We start from the raw sequence: 16,839 nt of genomic DNA, 5'->3' as shown, positions 1-16,839 counted from the left end.
GTTTCAGGAATCACTTCCAGACTCTTGAAACTGCATAAGGGCTGGAGATCTAAACTTAAAGTTGACTAGGGAGGTTCCTCAGCATCTTGAGGCATCTAGAGGTGGACAGCTCTCCCAAGATCACAGATCAAGATCCTCATCTCCAATATGAAACTCTTATTCCTCTTGCCTTTTTGGTACTTGCTTTTTCTCTCTGTTAATGCATGGGAAGACAATGCCTCTTAACTCTGGCAACTATTGCTGAATACAAGAAAAAGGCCATAGTTATACAACAGAGTCCCTAGACTTTTCTTGCTAAGATGGCTTTAGATAAGAGATTTCCTTTAGATTACTTATTGGCTGAACAAGGAGCAGTCTGTGCCATAACAAATACCTATTGTGGTACCTGGATAAACACCTCTGGTATTGTAGCCAATACAAGGAATTAACAAACAAGACACTTAGCTAAAACAAGTTGATGCCTTTCCAGGTACATTCTTTGATTTATTTGATGCCAACTGGTTTGGTTCATGGGGGCCCTAGCTAAAGAGTATACATTACTCTCTTGGTATTATCCTCCTGATAGTCATCATTGTAGTCTCCCTGGTGCTCTGTGTTCTCTCAAAGGTCTTAAATGCATGTTCACAGCCATCAGATGGTCTCACTGTGCTTGAAGAAACAGGAACAAGATGAACAATGAGATAAATAGCAAAAGTAATTCTTCTGTGGACCTGATATCATAATCTACAAGTTTTCATGGTGAGACAGGAACAATTTTGGTGGTGACTGAGAGTGCCACTCATACCAAAAGGTGGAATTGTTAAAGTAATTAAACAAGGGGGCCATTAGAGGTGGCCCTAATGCCATGGTGGCCCATGTAAGCAAACCAAAATCTAAGCCTGTAAATGCCTCAAGGTTACAAAATCAAAACCAAGGACAACCAACCACAAACAGCCAAGTGAGCTTTAAGCTGTTGCCAGCCAAATAATTTCTTTTCCTTGTTTCCGTACCTTTCCTAAGTAACCCATTCTCCTGGCTCCTGTCAGTGGAGCACTCCTATTCACTTCCCATCTGGTGCTCAATTAGAATCAATCTTTGTTCAATTAAATTTGTAAAAATTTTAATATGCCTCAGTTTATCTTTTAACAGAACTCAAGAAAAGAAGAATAGTCTATTATCTTTTCCCAGATATTTACCATCCTGTTCCTTTTCCTCTGCAAGTATAGTCATACTTCTGTCTAAAAATAAAATTTCATCTTTCTTATAGTGTTATACCCTGCCTTTCTTCACTAGCAACACAAATTGAATGTCATTCAATGTCAATAAACATCCATTTGCATCATAATTTCAGTGCTTACAAGAATACTAATGGCCCATAAAAACATGAAAGTATTAAAATTAGCCAACATTTGTTTTGGGTCAAGTAACATTTATTCTCAGAATTGCAGTGTGACATTTTTCATCCTTATTTTACAGATGAAGATAGTAAAGAACTGGGAGGTTAAGTATTTTGCCTAAGCTAGCATACTTAGAAAGTGACACATCTTGGATTTGGACCCAAATAGCATGGCTCCAGAGCCCATGAATATTTAGGGTGATAGAACTTGAGGCACAGAAGCACACAAATTAACTATCAAGTTTCAGCCACATAAACCCAAACTGAGACACACTTACACATACAAATGCATTATCAAAAATTGTACTCAGCTTCTTTCCTCCATAAATGGGTATTCCTTGAATATATTTCCAAAACACTAAAATCTCAAGTAACTTATTTATCTGTAAAAAGTATTTTCTATTTTCAAATTTTTCTCTTAATAAATTTTCCTGTTTACAATTCTTCAAACAATACAGAAATGTATATTTATAATATGAAATTACCCTGACTCTCCCTTCTGCTTGATACCTGTCCTTTGACCCAAAGTTGCCCACTCTCAATAGATTGGTGCATTTTCTCCAGATGTGTTTGTCTGTAGGTGAAATATTATCGTAATCAGAGATACACAAAAATATTTATTCATACATGTTTTCTTTTTCAGTATAGAATCCCATTATTCATATTCTGCAACTTGCCTTTTTTTCATTGAAAATAACAGCTCTTTATGTTTTCATGTATTTTGTTAGCTAATGTGTCTTCAAATGGTACTTGGTATATATATTGTTCTTTACATGAATACTCCATTTATATTTGTACTATCCATTGCTGTGAAGGGTAGCAGAACATGCCACCCAAAATATGCTTCTGTGGTGTAAGGAGTATTTTGAGCTGATTATTTTAAGAAACAGCAGACACAAGAAAATCTCTAAAAACAGAGTAGAAGTTACCCTTTTGTAAGGAACATTTACATTTATAACGGAAATCTCCACTAGTAAGTGTCTCCCTCTCTGTTCTTCCCTCTGAAGGAGGACTTGAAATCACATGAAACACTTGTCAATGGAGAAGGCACCAACTTTAGTCGGCATAACAAACCTTACCCTTGTTAACCTTGCTTTTCTTGGTAACCTCGAATAACTGGCCTCTCCTCCCACCCCCAACATCTTTCTTTGCCTTTGGCTGAAGACTGTTTTTAAGGTGGTGGCATGGGCCATCTCAAGGAGTTATTCAGTTTCCCTGGGAATCTCCCACGTGTACATGAAGTATACATATTAACAAACTTATTTGTTTTTCTCTTGTTAATGTCTTTTATTACAGGGGGTCTCAGCCAAGAGCTCGAACGGTAAAGGGAAAATTATTTTTCCTCTCCTACCATTTTGGCAACCATGAAGGGCTCCACTGGGGCACCTCACTTGCTCTGGAGTCTACAGATGGGATCCTGAAAAACTGGCAGAAGCTGGCTAAGGGTAAGAATTCTTACCAAAGTCAGCTCTCCTGGATCTCTGTCTGTAGTGTCCAGTCAAGAGGGGAAGGTTAAAATCTTACAGTGTCTCTTCATTTCCAAATTCCAATAGGCAGAAGAAAGACATTTGTAAGATTTAATTCTTTGAATTGTGACTGGTGAATTTGGTTTTAGGTACCCGTTGGCTATTGATCCTTTTCCTCCCAGGGACAGCTATCACTTTCCTGTTTGTCTTGTATGTTCTGAGAACTTGGCTTGGCTTTCTGCCTGCCCAGGGCACATAGGTTGTCATTTCTTGTGTGTGCAGGTGTCTCGAACATCAGGATGTAGGCCCCAAGAATATAGTCAGAAAGAAATGTGGGTTGCACCCCATTTGCAGCTAGTGTCCTACTGACTGTTGCCTACTCTTAGGGGGCATATCGATAATTACCTTGAATGTAAATGGATTAAATGCTCCAACCAAAAGAAACAGACTGGCTGAATGGATACAGATACGAGACTCATATATATGTTGTTTACAAGAGACCCACTTCAGACCTAGGGACACATACAGACTGAAAGTGAGGGGATGGAAAAAATATATACCATGCAAATGGAGATCAAAAGAACGCTGGAGTAGCAATACTCATATCAGATAAAATAGACTTTAAAATAAAGACTGTTACAAGAGATAAGGAAGGACACTACGTAATCAAGGGATCGATCCAAGAAGAAGACATAACAATTGTAAATATTTATGCACCCAACATAGGAGCACCTTGATACGTAAGGCAAATGCTAACAGCCATAAAAGAAGAAATCGACCATAACACAATAATAGTGGGGGACTTTAACACCCCACTTACACCAACGGACAGATCATCCAGACAGAAAATAAATAAGGAAACACAAGCTTTAAATGACACAGTAGACCAGATAGATTTAATTGATATTTATAGGACATTCCACCCACAATCAGCAGAATACATTTTCTTCTCAAGTGCACACGGAACATTCTCCAGGATAGATCACATCTTGGGTCACAGATCAAGCCTCGGAAAATTTAAGAAAATTGAAATCATGTCAAGCATCTTTTCTGACCACAATGCTATGAGAGTAGAAATCAATTACAGGAAAAAATATATATAAAAAACACAAACACATGGAGGCTAAATAATATGCTACTAAATAAGAGATCACTGAAGAAATCAAAGAGGAAATTAAAAACATACATAGAAACAAATGACAAAGAAAAAGAAGGAACATTTAAACAATAATTATCCTAGGCCTTTGATAATAGGCAAATATGCACCAAAACTCATTCTTAGAGAAAATTTACATCTTTTCTCAGTGCCTTTGAGATGTTGACTTTCAACTCTGTCTTCTCTAGGACCTGAGAGCATCTCTTTTAAATGCAAAGTTCAGGGAGGTGATTCTTGTCAGAAATTAAAGAAATAAAAAAGGAGCTATTTGGAAACTAGACACATGAAAAAATCTTAAAAGTCTTCTCTACAAATAGTGGTAAAAAGCTTTAGCCATCTGAGCAGATAACCTTAACTTTTCCATCTGCCAGAAACACAGTTTGAATCCAAGTGTTCTATTATAAATTAGTGAGTTTTAAACTATTGTACCTATATCATTGCTAAATTTTAAAATGAAAGCTATATCTTTATTTGTCTGTATGTCTATGTGTATGTTAGAGATGTGTGATACTGCTTTACCTCCAAATGGTAAAAGATTTGTAAAAGATCTCTATTTGATTGGCTTAAAGTAAAATAAGTACTTATATAAATTAAGTATCGCTAAACTCTCAGAAATAAAATAGAAACTAACACAAATGTTTTTCAAGTTCACATGATCTGAGATAATCTAAAGTAAATAAAAACTAGTTTGTTTGTTGGATTAATTAAGACAGACATGTCTTCAGAAGTATCAACATTAAATATAATGCAGATACAACTTTTGTTCTACCTAGATGTACGAGTCATAAGTTCATGTCATGTCTTACAATATTTGCCAGCAAGAAAAATAACAAGATTATGGCTAGCTGCTTAATATCTTGTTAAAATTTCATGAGTGATCTCAACATAATTGTTAAGAGCAAGTGAATTAAGTAAATGTACATAAGATAAAAGTGTATAAAAGAACTTTCAAACAGTAATTATTTTTTTTAAAATATTTATTTAATTTATTTTTGGCTGTGTCAGGTCTTAGTTGTGGCACGTGGGATCTTTCATTGTGGCACGCAGGCTCTTCATTGCAGCACGCGAGCTTCTCTCTAGTTGTGGTGTGTTGACTCCAGAGCACGTGGGCTCAGTAGTTGGGGTGCGCAGACTCTCTAGTTGTGGTGCATGGGCTCCAGAGTGCGTGGGCTCTGTAGTTGTGGAGTAATTATGTTTTATAATGTCTCCTTAAAAATAGTTTCCCAAATTAGTAACTTTTAGTAACTTACAACCTTAGAATTTTGCTGAGTTAAATTATGGATATTCTTGTAATATCTAGATCATTTCAAACTAATACACTGAAACATTAATGGCTAAACATACGTCTAGGTTTACCTACTTTTGTCCCCTTATTAAAAAGGAACAAAAGATATTTGGTCTTGTTAGCAAAAATGTCTTGTGCCACATTGAAAGTTTGTACTATGAGGAAGCACATGCTTTTAAAAATTATCAAATGTATTCATAAATTTGCCAATCTACAAACTGTTGGTATGGAACAGACAGTTCACAATTGCTTACTTCCTAGTTTTCACTAGAGCTTACGGTTTGTAAGCATTAAGAATTCTAATTAATACATATAATTAAAACTGCTAAAATTACTATGGGAAATTATTTCATCTCTGTATGTAAGAAAAGTAGGATGTTTGGGGATGAGAAAAGGTGTGAGGTATGGAGATGCATTTTTGGTAAAGGAAAAGGTAATTTTGTCCTACAGTAGAATGACTTGTTGTTTCAGAATGAGAAAGAGGAGAATACAGGACACACTAAATGGATATAGAAAGTAGAGGAGAGAGAAAGAGAAATTTACTTTGTATGGTCGAGCTGGCTAAAATTGAATGAATTTATTATAAAGGTTTAATTTTTTATTTTATTTTTTTGGATATTTTTTTAACTTTTTATTTTATATTGGTGTATAGCTCATTAACAATGTTGTGATAGTTTCAGGTGCACAGCAAAGCGACTTGGCCATACATATACATGTATCCATTCTCCCCGAAACTCCCCTCCCATTCAGGCTGCCACGTAACATTGAGCAGAGTTCCCTGTGCTATACAGTACACCCTTGTTGGTGATCCATTTTAAATATAGCAGTGTGTACATGTCAATCCCAAACTCCCTAACTATCCCTTCCCTCCATCCTTCCCTCCTGGTAACCATAAGTCTGTTCTGTAAGTCTGTGATCTGTTTCTGTTTTGGAAATAAGTTCGTTTGTATCATTTCTTTTTAGATTCCCCATATAAGCGATATCATGCAATATTTCTCTTTCCTGTCTGACTTACTTCACTCAGTATGACAGTCTCTAGGTCCATCCATGTTGCTGCAAATGGCATTATTTCATTCCTTTTTACGGCTGGGTAATATTCCATTGTATATCTGTACCACAACTTCTCTATCCATTCCTGTGTCGATGGACATTTAGGTTGCTTCCATGTCTTGGCTATTGTAAACAGTGCTGCAATGAACATTGTGGTGTGTGCATCCTTTTGGACCATGTTTTTCTCTGGATGAATACCGAGGGGTAGGACTGCAAGATCATATGGTAGCTCTATTTTTAGTTCTTTAAGGAACCTCCATACTGTTCTCCATAGTGGCTGTACCAATTTACATTCCCACCAACAGTGTAGGAGGGTTCCCTTCTCTCCACACCCTCTCCAGCATTTATTGTTTGTAGACTTTTTGGTGATGGCCATTCTGACTGGTGTGAGGTGATATCTCATCGTAGTTGTGATTTGCATTTCTCTAATAATTAGCGACGTTGAACATCTTTTCCTGTATTTGTTGGCAATCTGTATGTCTTCTTTGAAGAAATGTCTATTTAGGTGCTCTGCCCATTTTTGATTGGGTTGTTTGTTTTGACGATATTAAGCCACATGAGCTATTTGTATATTTTGGAGACTAATCCCTTGTCAATCACATCATTTGCAAACATTTTCTCCCAATCTGTGGGTTGTCTTTTCGTTTTATTTATGGTTTCCTTTGCTGTGCAAAAGCTTTTGAGTTTAATTAGGTCCCATTTGTTTATTTTTCTTTTTATTTCCATCACTCTGGGAGACGGATTGAAAAAGATATTGCTGCAATTTATGTCAGTGTGTTCTGCCTATGTTTTCCTCTAGGAGTTGTCCCGTCTCATATTTAAGTCTTTAATCCATTTTGACCTTATTTTTGTGTATGGTGTTAAAGAATGATATAATTTTATTTTTCTTACATGTAGCTGTTCAGTTTTTCCAGCAACGTTTGTTGAAGAGACTGTCTTTCCACCATCGTATAGTCTTGCCTCCACTGTCATAGATTAATTGATCATAGGTGCATGGGTTTATTTCTGGGCTTTCTATCCTGTTCCATCGATCTATATTTCTATTTTCATGCCAGTACCATACTGTTTTGATGACTGTAACTTTGTAGTATAGTCTGAAGTCAGGGAGCCTGATTCCTCCAGCTCCATTTTTCTTTCTCAAGATTGCTTTGGCTATTCAGGGTCTTTTATGTCTCCATACAAATTTTAAGATATTTTGTTCTGGTTCTGTGAAAAAATGCCATTGGTAATTTGATAAGAATTGCATTGAATCTGTAGATTGCCTTGGGTAGTGTAGTCATTTTGACAATATTGATTCTTCAAATCCAGGAACATCGTATATCCTTCCATCTGTTTGTCTCTTCTTCGATTTTTCCATCAGCATCTTATAGTTTTTGGAGTACAGGTCTTTTGTCTCCTTAGGTAGGTTTATTCCTAGGTATTTTATTCTTTTTGATGTGATGGTAAATGGGATTGTTTCTTGAATTTCACATTCTGATCTTTCATTGTTAGTGTATAGAAATGCCACAGTTTTCTGTGTATTAATTTTGTAGCCTGCAACTTTACCAGATTCACTGATGAGCTCTAGTAGTTTTCTGGTAGCATCTTTAGGATTTTCTATACATACTATCATCTGCAAACTGTGACAGTTTTACTTCTTTTCCAACTTGGATTCCATTAATTTCTTTTTCTTCTCTGATTGCCATAGCTAGGACTTCCGAAAACTATGTTGAATAAAAGTTGTGAGAGTGGACATCCTTGTCTTGTTCCTGATTGAAGTGGAAATGCTTTCAGCTATTCACTATTGAGTATGATGTTAGCTGTAGGTTTGTCATATGAGGCCTTTATTGTGTTGAGCTATGTTCCCTCTGTGCCAACTTTCTGGAGAGTTTTTATCATAAATGGGCGCTGAATTTTGTCCAAAGCTTTTTCTGCATCTATTGAAATGATCATGTGGTTTTTATTTTTCAATTTGTTGATGTGGTGTATCACACTGATGGATTTGTTGATATTGAAAAATCCATGCATCCCTGGGATAAATCCCACTTGATCATGTTGTATGAACCATTTAATGTATTGTTGGATTCGAATTGCTAGTATTGTGTTGAGGATTTTTGCATCTATGTTCATCAGTGATATTGGCCAGTAATTTTCTTTTTTTGTGGTATCTCTGTCTGGTTTTGGTATCAGGGTTATGGTGGCCTCACTTGAATGAGTTTGGGAGTGTTCCTTCCTCTGCAATTTTTTGGAACAGCTTGAGAAGGATAGGTGTTAGCTCATCTCTAAATGTTTGATAGAATTCGCCTGTGAAGCCATGTGGTCCTGGGCTTTTGTTTGTTGGAAGATTTTTAATCACAGTCTCAATTTCAGTGCTTGTGATTGGTCTGTTCATATTTTCTATTTGTTCCTGGTTCAGTCTTGGGAGACTGGACCTTAGTAAGAATTTGTGCATTTCTTCCAGGTTGTCCATTTTATTGGCATAGAGTTGCTTGTAGTAATGTCTCATGATCCTTCATATTTCTGTCGTGTCAGTTGTAACTTCTCCTTTTTCATTTCTAGTATTATTGATTTGAGTCCTCTCCCTTTTTTTCTCGATTAGTCTGTCTAAAGGTTTATCAATTCTGTTTATCTTTTTAAGGAACCTGCCTTTAGTTTCATTGATCTTTGCTGTTGTCTTCTTTGTCTCTATTTCATTTATTTCTGATCTGATCTTTATGATTTCTTTCCTTCTACTAACTTTAGGTTTTCTTTGTTCTTTCTCTAGTTGCTTTTGGTGTAAGGTTCGGTTGTTTCTCTGAGATTTTTCTTGTTTCCTGAGGTAAGATTGTATTGCTATAAACTTTCCTCTTAGAACGGCCTTTGCTGAATCCCATAGGTTTTGGATCATTGTGTTTTCATTTTCATTTGTCTCTAGGTATTTTTTTTATTTTCTCTTTGATTTCTTCAGTGAACCATTGCTTGTTTAGTGGCATATTGTTTAGCCTTCATGTGTTTGTGTTTTCTATAGTTTTTTTCTTGTAGTTTATTCCTAATATCATAGCATTGTGGCTGGAAAAGATGCTTGATATATTTTCAATTTTCTTAAATATACCAAAGCTTGCTTTGTGGCCCAGCATGTCATCAGTCCTGGAGAATATTCCACGTGCACTTGAGAAGAATGTGTATTCTGCTGCTTTTGGATGAAATGCTCTATGAATATCAATTAAGTCCATGTGGTCTAATGTGTCGTTTAAGAACTGTATTTCCTTATTGATTTTCTGTCCGGATGATCTGTCCATTGATGAAAGTGGGGTATTAAAGTCCCCCACTCTTACTGTGTTACTGTCAATTTCTCCCTTTATTGCTGTTAATATTCCCCTTAAATATTGAGGTGCTCCTATGTTGGATGCATATATATTTACAATTGTTATATTTTCTTCTTGAATTGATCTCTTGATCATTATGTAGTGTCCTTCTTTGTCTCTTATAACAGTCTTTATTTTAAAGTCTACTTTTTTCTGATACGAGTATTGCGACTCCAGCTTTCTTTTGATTTCCATTTGCATGGCATACCTTCTTCCATCCCGTCACTTTCAGTCTGTATGTGTCCCTAGGTCTGAGGTGGGTCTCTTGTAGACAGCATATATACGGGTCTTGTTTTTGTATCCATTAAGCCAGTCTGGGTCTTTTGGTTGGTGCATTTAGTCCATCTACATTTAAGGTAATTATCGATATGTGTGTTCTATTGCCATTATCTTAATTGTTTCGGGTTTGTTTTTGTAGGTCTTTTTTCTTCCCTTCCTCTTTGGTCTCTTCCCTTGTGATTTGCTGACCATCTTTAGTGTTGTGTTTGGGTTACTTTTTCTTTTTTGTGTGTGTATCTATTGTAGTTTTTGGGTTTGCTGTTTGCATGAAGTTGTTTTTTTTTTTTAACATCTTTATTGGGGTATAATTGCTTTACAATTGTGTGTTAGTTTCTGCTTTATAACAAAGTGAATCAGTTATACATATACATATGTTCCCATATCTCTTCCCTCTTGCATCTCCCTCCCTCCCACCCTCCCTATCCCACCCCTCCAGGCTGTCACAAAGCACCAAGCCAATATCCCTGTGCCATGCGGCTGCTTCCAACTAGCTATCTACCTTACTACGTTTGTTAGTGTGTATATGTCCATGACTCTCTCTCGCCCTGTCACAGCTCACCCTTCCCCCTCCCCATAACCTCAAGTCCGTTCTCTAGGAGGTCTGCATCTTTATTCCTGCCTTACCCCTAGGTTCTTCATGACATTTTTTTTCTTAAATTCCATATATATGTGTTAGCATACGGTATTTGTCTTTTTCTTTCTGACTTACTTCACTCTGTATGACAGACCTCATTACAAATAGCTCAATTTCATTTCTTTTTATGGCTGAGTAATATTCCATTGTATATATGTGCCACATCTTCTTTATCCATTCATCCGATGATGGGCACTTAGGTTGTTTCCATCTCCGGGCTATTGTAAATAGAGCTGCAATGAACATTTTGGTACATGACTCTTTTTGAATTTCGGTTTTCTCAGGGTATATGCCCAGTAGTGGGATTGCTGGGTCATATGGTAGTTCTATTTGTAGTTTTTTAAGGAACCTCCATACTGTTCTCCATAGTGGCTGAACCAATTCACATTCCCACCAGCAGTGCAAGAGTGTTCCCTTTTCTCCACACCCTCTCCAGCATTTATTGTTTCTAGATTTTTTGATGATGGCCATTCTGACTGGTGTGAGATGATATCTCATTGTAGTTTTGATTTGCATTTCTCTAATGATTAATGATGTTGAGCATTCTTTCATGTGTTTGTTGGCAGTCTGTATATCTTCTCGCATGAAGTTTTGATATAGCTGTCTATATGCGTAAGGGTTGTTTTAAGTTGCTAGTCTCTTTCCCACCTAGAGGAGTTCCTTTAGCATTTTTTGCAAAGCTGGTCTGGTGATGCTGAATTCTCTTTGCTTTCGCTTGTCTGTAAAGCTTGTGGTTTCTCCATTAAACCTGAATTAGAGCCTTGCTGCGTAGAGTATCTTGGCTATAGGTTCTTCCCTTTCATCACTTTAAACATATTGTGCCATTCCCTTCTGGCTTTCAGAGTTTCTGCTGAGAGATCAGCTGATAACCTTATGGGAGTTCCCTTGTATGTTATTTGTCATTTTTCCCTTGTTGCTTTTAGTATTGTTTCTTTGTCTTTAATTTTTGTCAGTTTGATCACTATGTGTCTCGGTGTGTTCCTCCTTGGGTTTTTCCTGCCTGGAACTCTACGCTTCCAGGACTTGGTTGACTGTTTCCTTTCACATGTTAGGGAATTTTTCAGCTATTATCTCTTCAAATATTTTCTTGGGTCCTTTCTCTCTCCTCCTTCTGTGACCCCTGTAACGCCCATGTTGATGTGTTTAATGTTGTCCCAGAGGTCTCTTAGGCTGTCTTCATTTCTTTTTTCTTTATTCTGTTCCACGGCTGTGATTTCCACCATTCTGTCTTCCAGGTTACTTATCCGTTCTTCTGCCTCAGTTATTCTGTTATTAATTCCTTCTAGTGTATTTTTAATTTCAGTTATTGTATTGTTCATCTCTGTTTGTTCTTTAGTTCTTCTAGGTCTTTTTCAAACATTTCTTGCATCTTCTCCATCCTTGCCTCCATTCTTTTTCCAAGATCCTGGATCACCTTCACTTTCACCATTCTGAATTCTTTTTCTTGAAGGTTTCCTATCTCCACTTCATTTAGTTCTTTTTCTGGGGTTTTATCTTGTTCCTTCATCTAGGACATAATCATTTTGTCTAACTTTCTGTGGTTGTGGTTTTCATTCTGCAGGCTGCAGGATTGTAGTACTTCTTGCTTCTTCTGTCTGCCCTCTGGTGGATGAGGCTATCTAAGAGGCTTGTGCAAGCTTCCTGATGAGTGGAACTGGTGGTGGGTAGGCAGGGCATGCTCAGTAAAACTTTAATCCACTTGTCTGCTGATGGGAGGGGTGTGTTCCCTCCATGTTGGTGTTTGGCCTGAGGCAACCCCGCACTGGAGCCTGCAAGCTGTTTGGTGGGGCTAATGGGGGCCTCCGGGAGGGTTCACACCAAAGAGTACTTCCCAGAACTGGTCCTGCCAGTGTCCTTGCCCCCATGATGAGCCAAAGCCGCCCCCCACCTCTTCAGGAGACCCTCCAACACTAGCAGGTAGGTTTGGTTCAGTGTCCTGTGGGGTCACTGCTCCTTTCCCCTGGGTCCTGGTGCGCATGAGACTTTGTGTGTGCCCTCCAAGAGTGGAGTCTCTTGTTTCCCCCAGTCCTGTGGAAGTCCTGCAATCACATCCTGCTGGCCTTCAAAGTCCGGTTCTCTGGGGATTCCTTCTTCTGTTGCCGAGCCCCCAGGTTGGGAAGCCTGACACGTGGCTCAGAACCTTCACTCCAGTGGGAGAACTTCTGTAGTATAATGGTTCTCCAGTTTGTGAGTCGCCCACCCAGCAATTATGGGATTTGATTTTTTCATGATTGTGCCCCTCCTACCATCTCATGTGGCTTCTCCTTTGTCTTTGGATGTGGGGTATCTTTATTTGTGGGTTTCAGCGTCTTCCTCTCAATGGTTATTCAGAAGATAGTTTTGATTCCAGTACTCTGGCAAGAAGGGGTGAGCACACATCCTTCTACTCCCCCATCTTGAGCCAATCTTCCATAAATGTTTAAATAATAAGCTTTAATATCAATAGTATATTTATGTTAAAATAAAACTTAATTTTCTTTCATCTGCTATGAAGACAGGGTTTCTTTGACTGTAGGTCTGCTCTTGATAAGAGATTGGGAAAGGTTTTTCTGTACCTTTTAAATAATCTGCCTAGAAAGGTGATAGTTTTTCTCTTTCCAAAATAATTTCCTGTGCTTCATGTTGTGTTTATCATGTCTTTAATTACATAAGAAAACAGTCTTCTCAGTATTAAAATAGCTACGTTTTGCTCACAACTATGTAACCTGCTGTATTTGCTTTTAAAGTCTTTTATTGTCACTTTGGTTAAATAGATAATTAAGTATTGTTCCATAATGATCTGTGATCCCATTTAGTCAAATGTCCCTTTCTCTTAAACTATCTATAACCCCATGTTACTTTGGGGATCTCAAGAAGAGATAAAAAGAGCAAAAATCATTAGAAAACCTTGGTGTCTACTATTCATGGATAAGTACTCTTAAGAGGTGAGTGTATATTTGTTTTCAGAAATTTTGTTATGCAAATATAACCTGCATTTTTAAGATGAGCAATGAGATGATACCCTACATACGGTTTTGTAAACTGCTTTTTTTCTACAAACATCATATTATGGAGGTCAATTCAAGCCAATCAGTATAAGCCCACATAATAATAAAATGGCCTTAAGCACTAATGGTCAATTTAGGTATGATAATAATAAGAATGGTTAATATTATTACTGACTTCCTCTGGCCCTACAGTGTTGTAAGTGCTAAACCTATACTTGGTCATTTAATTCCCACCACATCCTGTGAGGAGAAGCTACTGTTTCTGAACTGTAACCATCAGGGAACTGAGGCACAGTGATGGCAGTGCTAGCCAGTCACAAGATTAAGATATGAACCAGTTCTGTGTGGCAGCTGAGCCCCACACCTAACTAGTGCACACTAGTGCTTCTCATCTGATAAGACCCTCAACATTACTGTTCATCAGGGCACAGCGAAATAAAACTAACGTCCCATGGTTTTTTCTCAGTTAGCTGGGCAAAAGTTTAAACAACAGATCTTAATCAGTGTGGTTTGGAATTTGGAGACCTGTGTCCTGTTATATTGTGGAAGGGGCTCCTCCAACATTCTGTCTCCCTTCCTGTGCCTCAGGGATGATCCCTTACTAAAGTGGATAACTTCCCTGTGCTTGGAGCAGAAAATGTTTATGTTTCTCCAGCCTTTTTAATATTTTGTATAATTTCAAGGGCAATGGGAATTTATTACAGTTAAAAATAGATAACATACAAAGGGAAATAAGATAATAACACCTCAAAGCCCACCATCTAAAGAAAAGCCCTTCTAGGCGCTTAGCGCCGAGCCGGCTGAGAGGAAGATGTGTTGGGCGCAGGGCTTGGGCTGCTGCTCTCGCCCCTTCGGTCACCGCCCCTGGAAACCCCTTTTGTAAAGCCTATACAGTTCAGACCCCCGAGAGTATGTCTCCAACTGCTGCTACAGAGGTTTATTCAAAAGCTTTAGCTGTTTGTCATGGACCACTGGACCTCTGTGACTTTCTGATCAAAGCTCGTGAGCTAAAGGACGATGAACATCACAGAAGAGTCATACAGTGTTTGCGGGAATTACATGAGGACCTTAAAGGATACAGTATAGAGGCAGAAGGCCTTTTCTTTCTAAGGTACAGGGAAAACAATGGTGATGGACGTGTTTTATGCTTATGTGGAAATGAAGAGGAAAAAACGGGTTCATTTTCATGGTTTCATGCTAGATGCTCACAAAAGAATACACCGCCTTAAACAGAGTTTGCCATAAAGGAAACCAGGACTCATGGCTAAATCATACGATCCAATAGCTCCTATAGCTGAAGAAATCAGTGAAGAAGCATGTCTCTTATGCTTTGATGAATTTCAGGTCACTGACATTGCTGATGCCATGATTCTGAAACAGCTTTTTGAAAATCTGTTCAAAAATGGGGGTCATCGGGCTTCCCTGGTGGCGCAGTGGTTGAGAGTCCGCCTGCCGATGCAGGGGACACGGGTTCGTGCCCCAGTCCAGGAAGATCCCACATGCCGTGGAGCGGCTGGGCCTGTGAGCCATGGCCGCTGAGCCTGCGCATCGGAGCCTGTGCTCCGCAACGGGCGAGGCCACAACGGTGAGAGGCCCGTGTACCGAAAAAAAAAAAAATGGGGTCGTTGTTGTGGCAACATCCAACAGGCCACCAGATGTTCTCTATTAAAATGGACCCCAAAGAGCTAACTTTGTATCATTCATAGCTGTCCTGAAGGTCTCTGAGGCAATGAGAGAGAGGAATGCATGTATGTGGGCAATGCTGTATTTCTTTCTGGAATACTGTAATATGGTCCAGCTAGATTCTGGGATAGATTATCGGAAAAGGGAACTTCCTGCTGCAGGAGAACTCTACTATCTCACAAGTGAAGCTAATGTGGAGGCTGTCATGGATAAGTTGTTTGATGAGCTGGCTCAGAAACAAAGTGATTTAACTAGACCAAGGATTCTAAAAGTGCAAGGCAGAGAGCTGCGGCTGAATAAAGCCTGTGGAACCGTTGCCGACTGCACATTTGAAGAGCTATGTGAGGGAGATCCCATCCAGGATACCACATTACCTTTAGTCATCATGCCTCCTTAGAGTCCTCTTAGTTGTGACAATTTCTCAGACTTTCCTTCTTTTTGATGACCCTGACAGTTTTGGGGAATACTCGTCAGTTATTTTGTAGACTGTCCCTCGAATGGGATTTGTCTGATGTTTTTCTCATGATTTGACTGGAATTGTGGGCTTTGGGAGGAAGACCACAGAGGTCAAGTGCTCTTTTCATCAGATCATATCAAGGGCACATATGATCAATGTGACTTAACACTGTTGATGTTAACCTTGATCACACTTGTCTGAGGTAGTGTTTGTCTCCACTGTAAAGTTACTCTTTTCCCCCTCTTTCCATAGTGAACTCTTTGGAAGGAAGTTCTTGCTGAGTTTTCATGTAGCAGCAAAGAAGAAAATCCACAACTATTTAACAAGGCTGTTAAAATACTTTCCCCTTTTCCAGCTACATATTTGTGTGAGGCTAGATTTTCTTATATGACTCAACCAAAGCAACATATAACAATAGTCTGACTGTAGAAGCAGGTATGAGAATTCCACTATCTCCTATTACGCCAGACATTAAAGAGATTTGCCCAAAGTATAAAACAATGCTACTCTTCTTACTATTTTCATTTTAGAAGTATAATTATTTTCATAAAAATGTTATTTCTGTTAATTTTATAGGTTGAATATAATGGTTTTATCATTGTTATTTTAAATAAATTAATAAATATTTTATTTTAAAAAAGCCCTTCTAATGTTTTCATCTGCATTATATTCCTCCAGAATTATACTTATGCAGGTATTATATATTTATACATGTATGCATACATTTATATATTTACATACAAATCATAAGATCTCATCTTACACTTAATTTTATAACTTATCTCACTGTAGTGGGTTGAATTGGGTGCCCCCAATATTTCGAAATCATAACACTCCCATACCTTAGTTGGAAATAGGGTCTTTGCAGATATAATTAAGTTAAAGATCTCAAGAGATGATTGGATTTAGGATGGTCCCTAAACCCAATGACTAATGTCCTTATAAAAGAAAGGAGGGAGATTTCACACACAGAGGGAAGAAGGCCATGTGAAGACAGAGGCAGAGACTGGAGTTATGCTGGCACAAACCAAGGGAAGCCAGGAGCCACCAGAAGCTGGAAGAGGAAAGGAAGAATTCTCCTCTGGGGCTTCCTTGGAGGCACAGTGGTTGAGAGTCCGCCTGCCGATGCAGGGGACGCGGGTTC

General features: G+C 38.3%; 1 protein-coding gene and 1 pseudogene across 1 annotated transcript in view; one reads left to right on the top strand and one right to left on the bottom strand.

Annotated features, from left to right (window-relative positions):
* LOC132512911 (nuclear RNA export factor 3-like) overlaps positions 1 to 16,839 on the bottom strand; it is a 482,492-nt gene that overhangs the window by 232,202 nt on the left and 233,451 nt on the right. The gene's annotated exons all lie outside the window — the stretch shown is intronic.
* LOC132513959 (AFG1-like ATPase) lies at positions 12,741 to 16,263 on the top strand (annotated as a pseudogene).

This window comes from Lagenorhynchus albirostris, chromosome X (assembly GCF_949774975.1).
Source record: "Lagenorhynchus albirostris chromosome X, mLagAlb1.1, whole genome shotgun sequence".
Taxonomy (NCBI): Eukaryota; Metazoa; Chordata; class Mammalia; order Artiodactyla; family Delphinidae; genus Lagenorhynchus; species Lagenorhynchus albirostris.
This window is presented reverse-complemented; position numbering and strand designations above follow the sequence as displayed.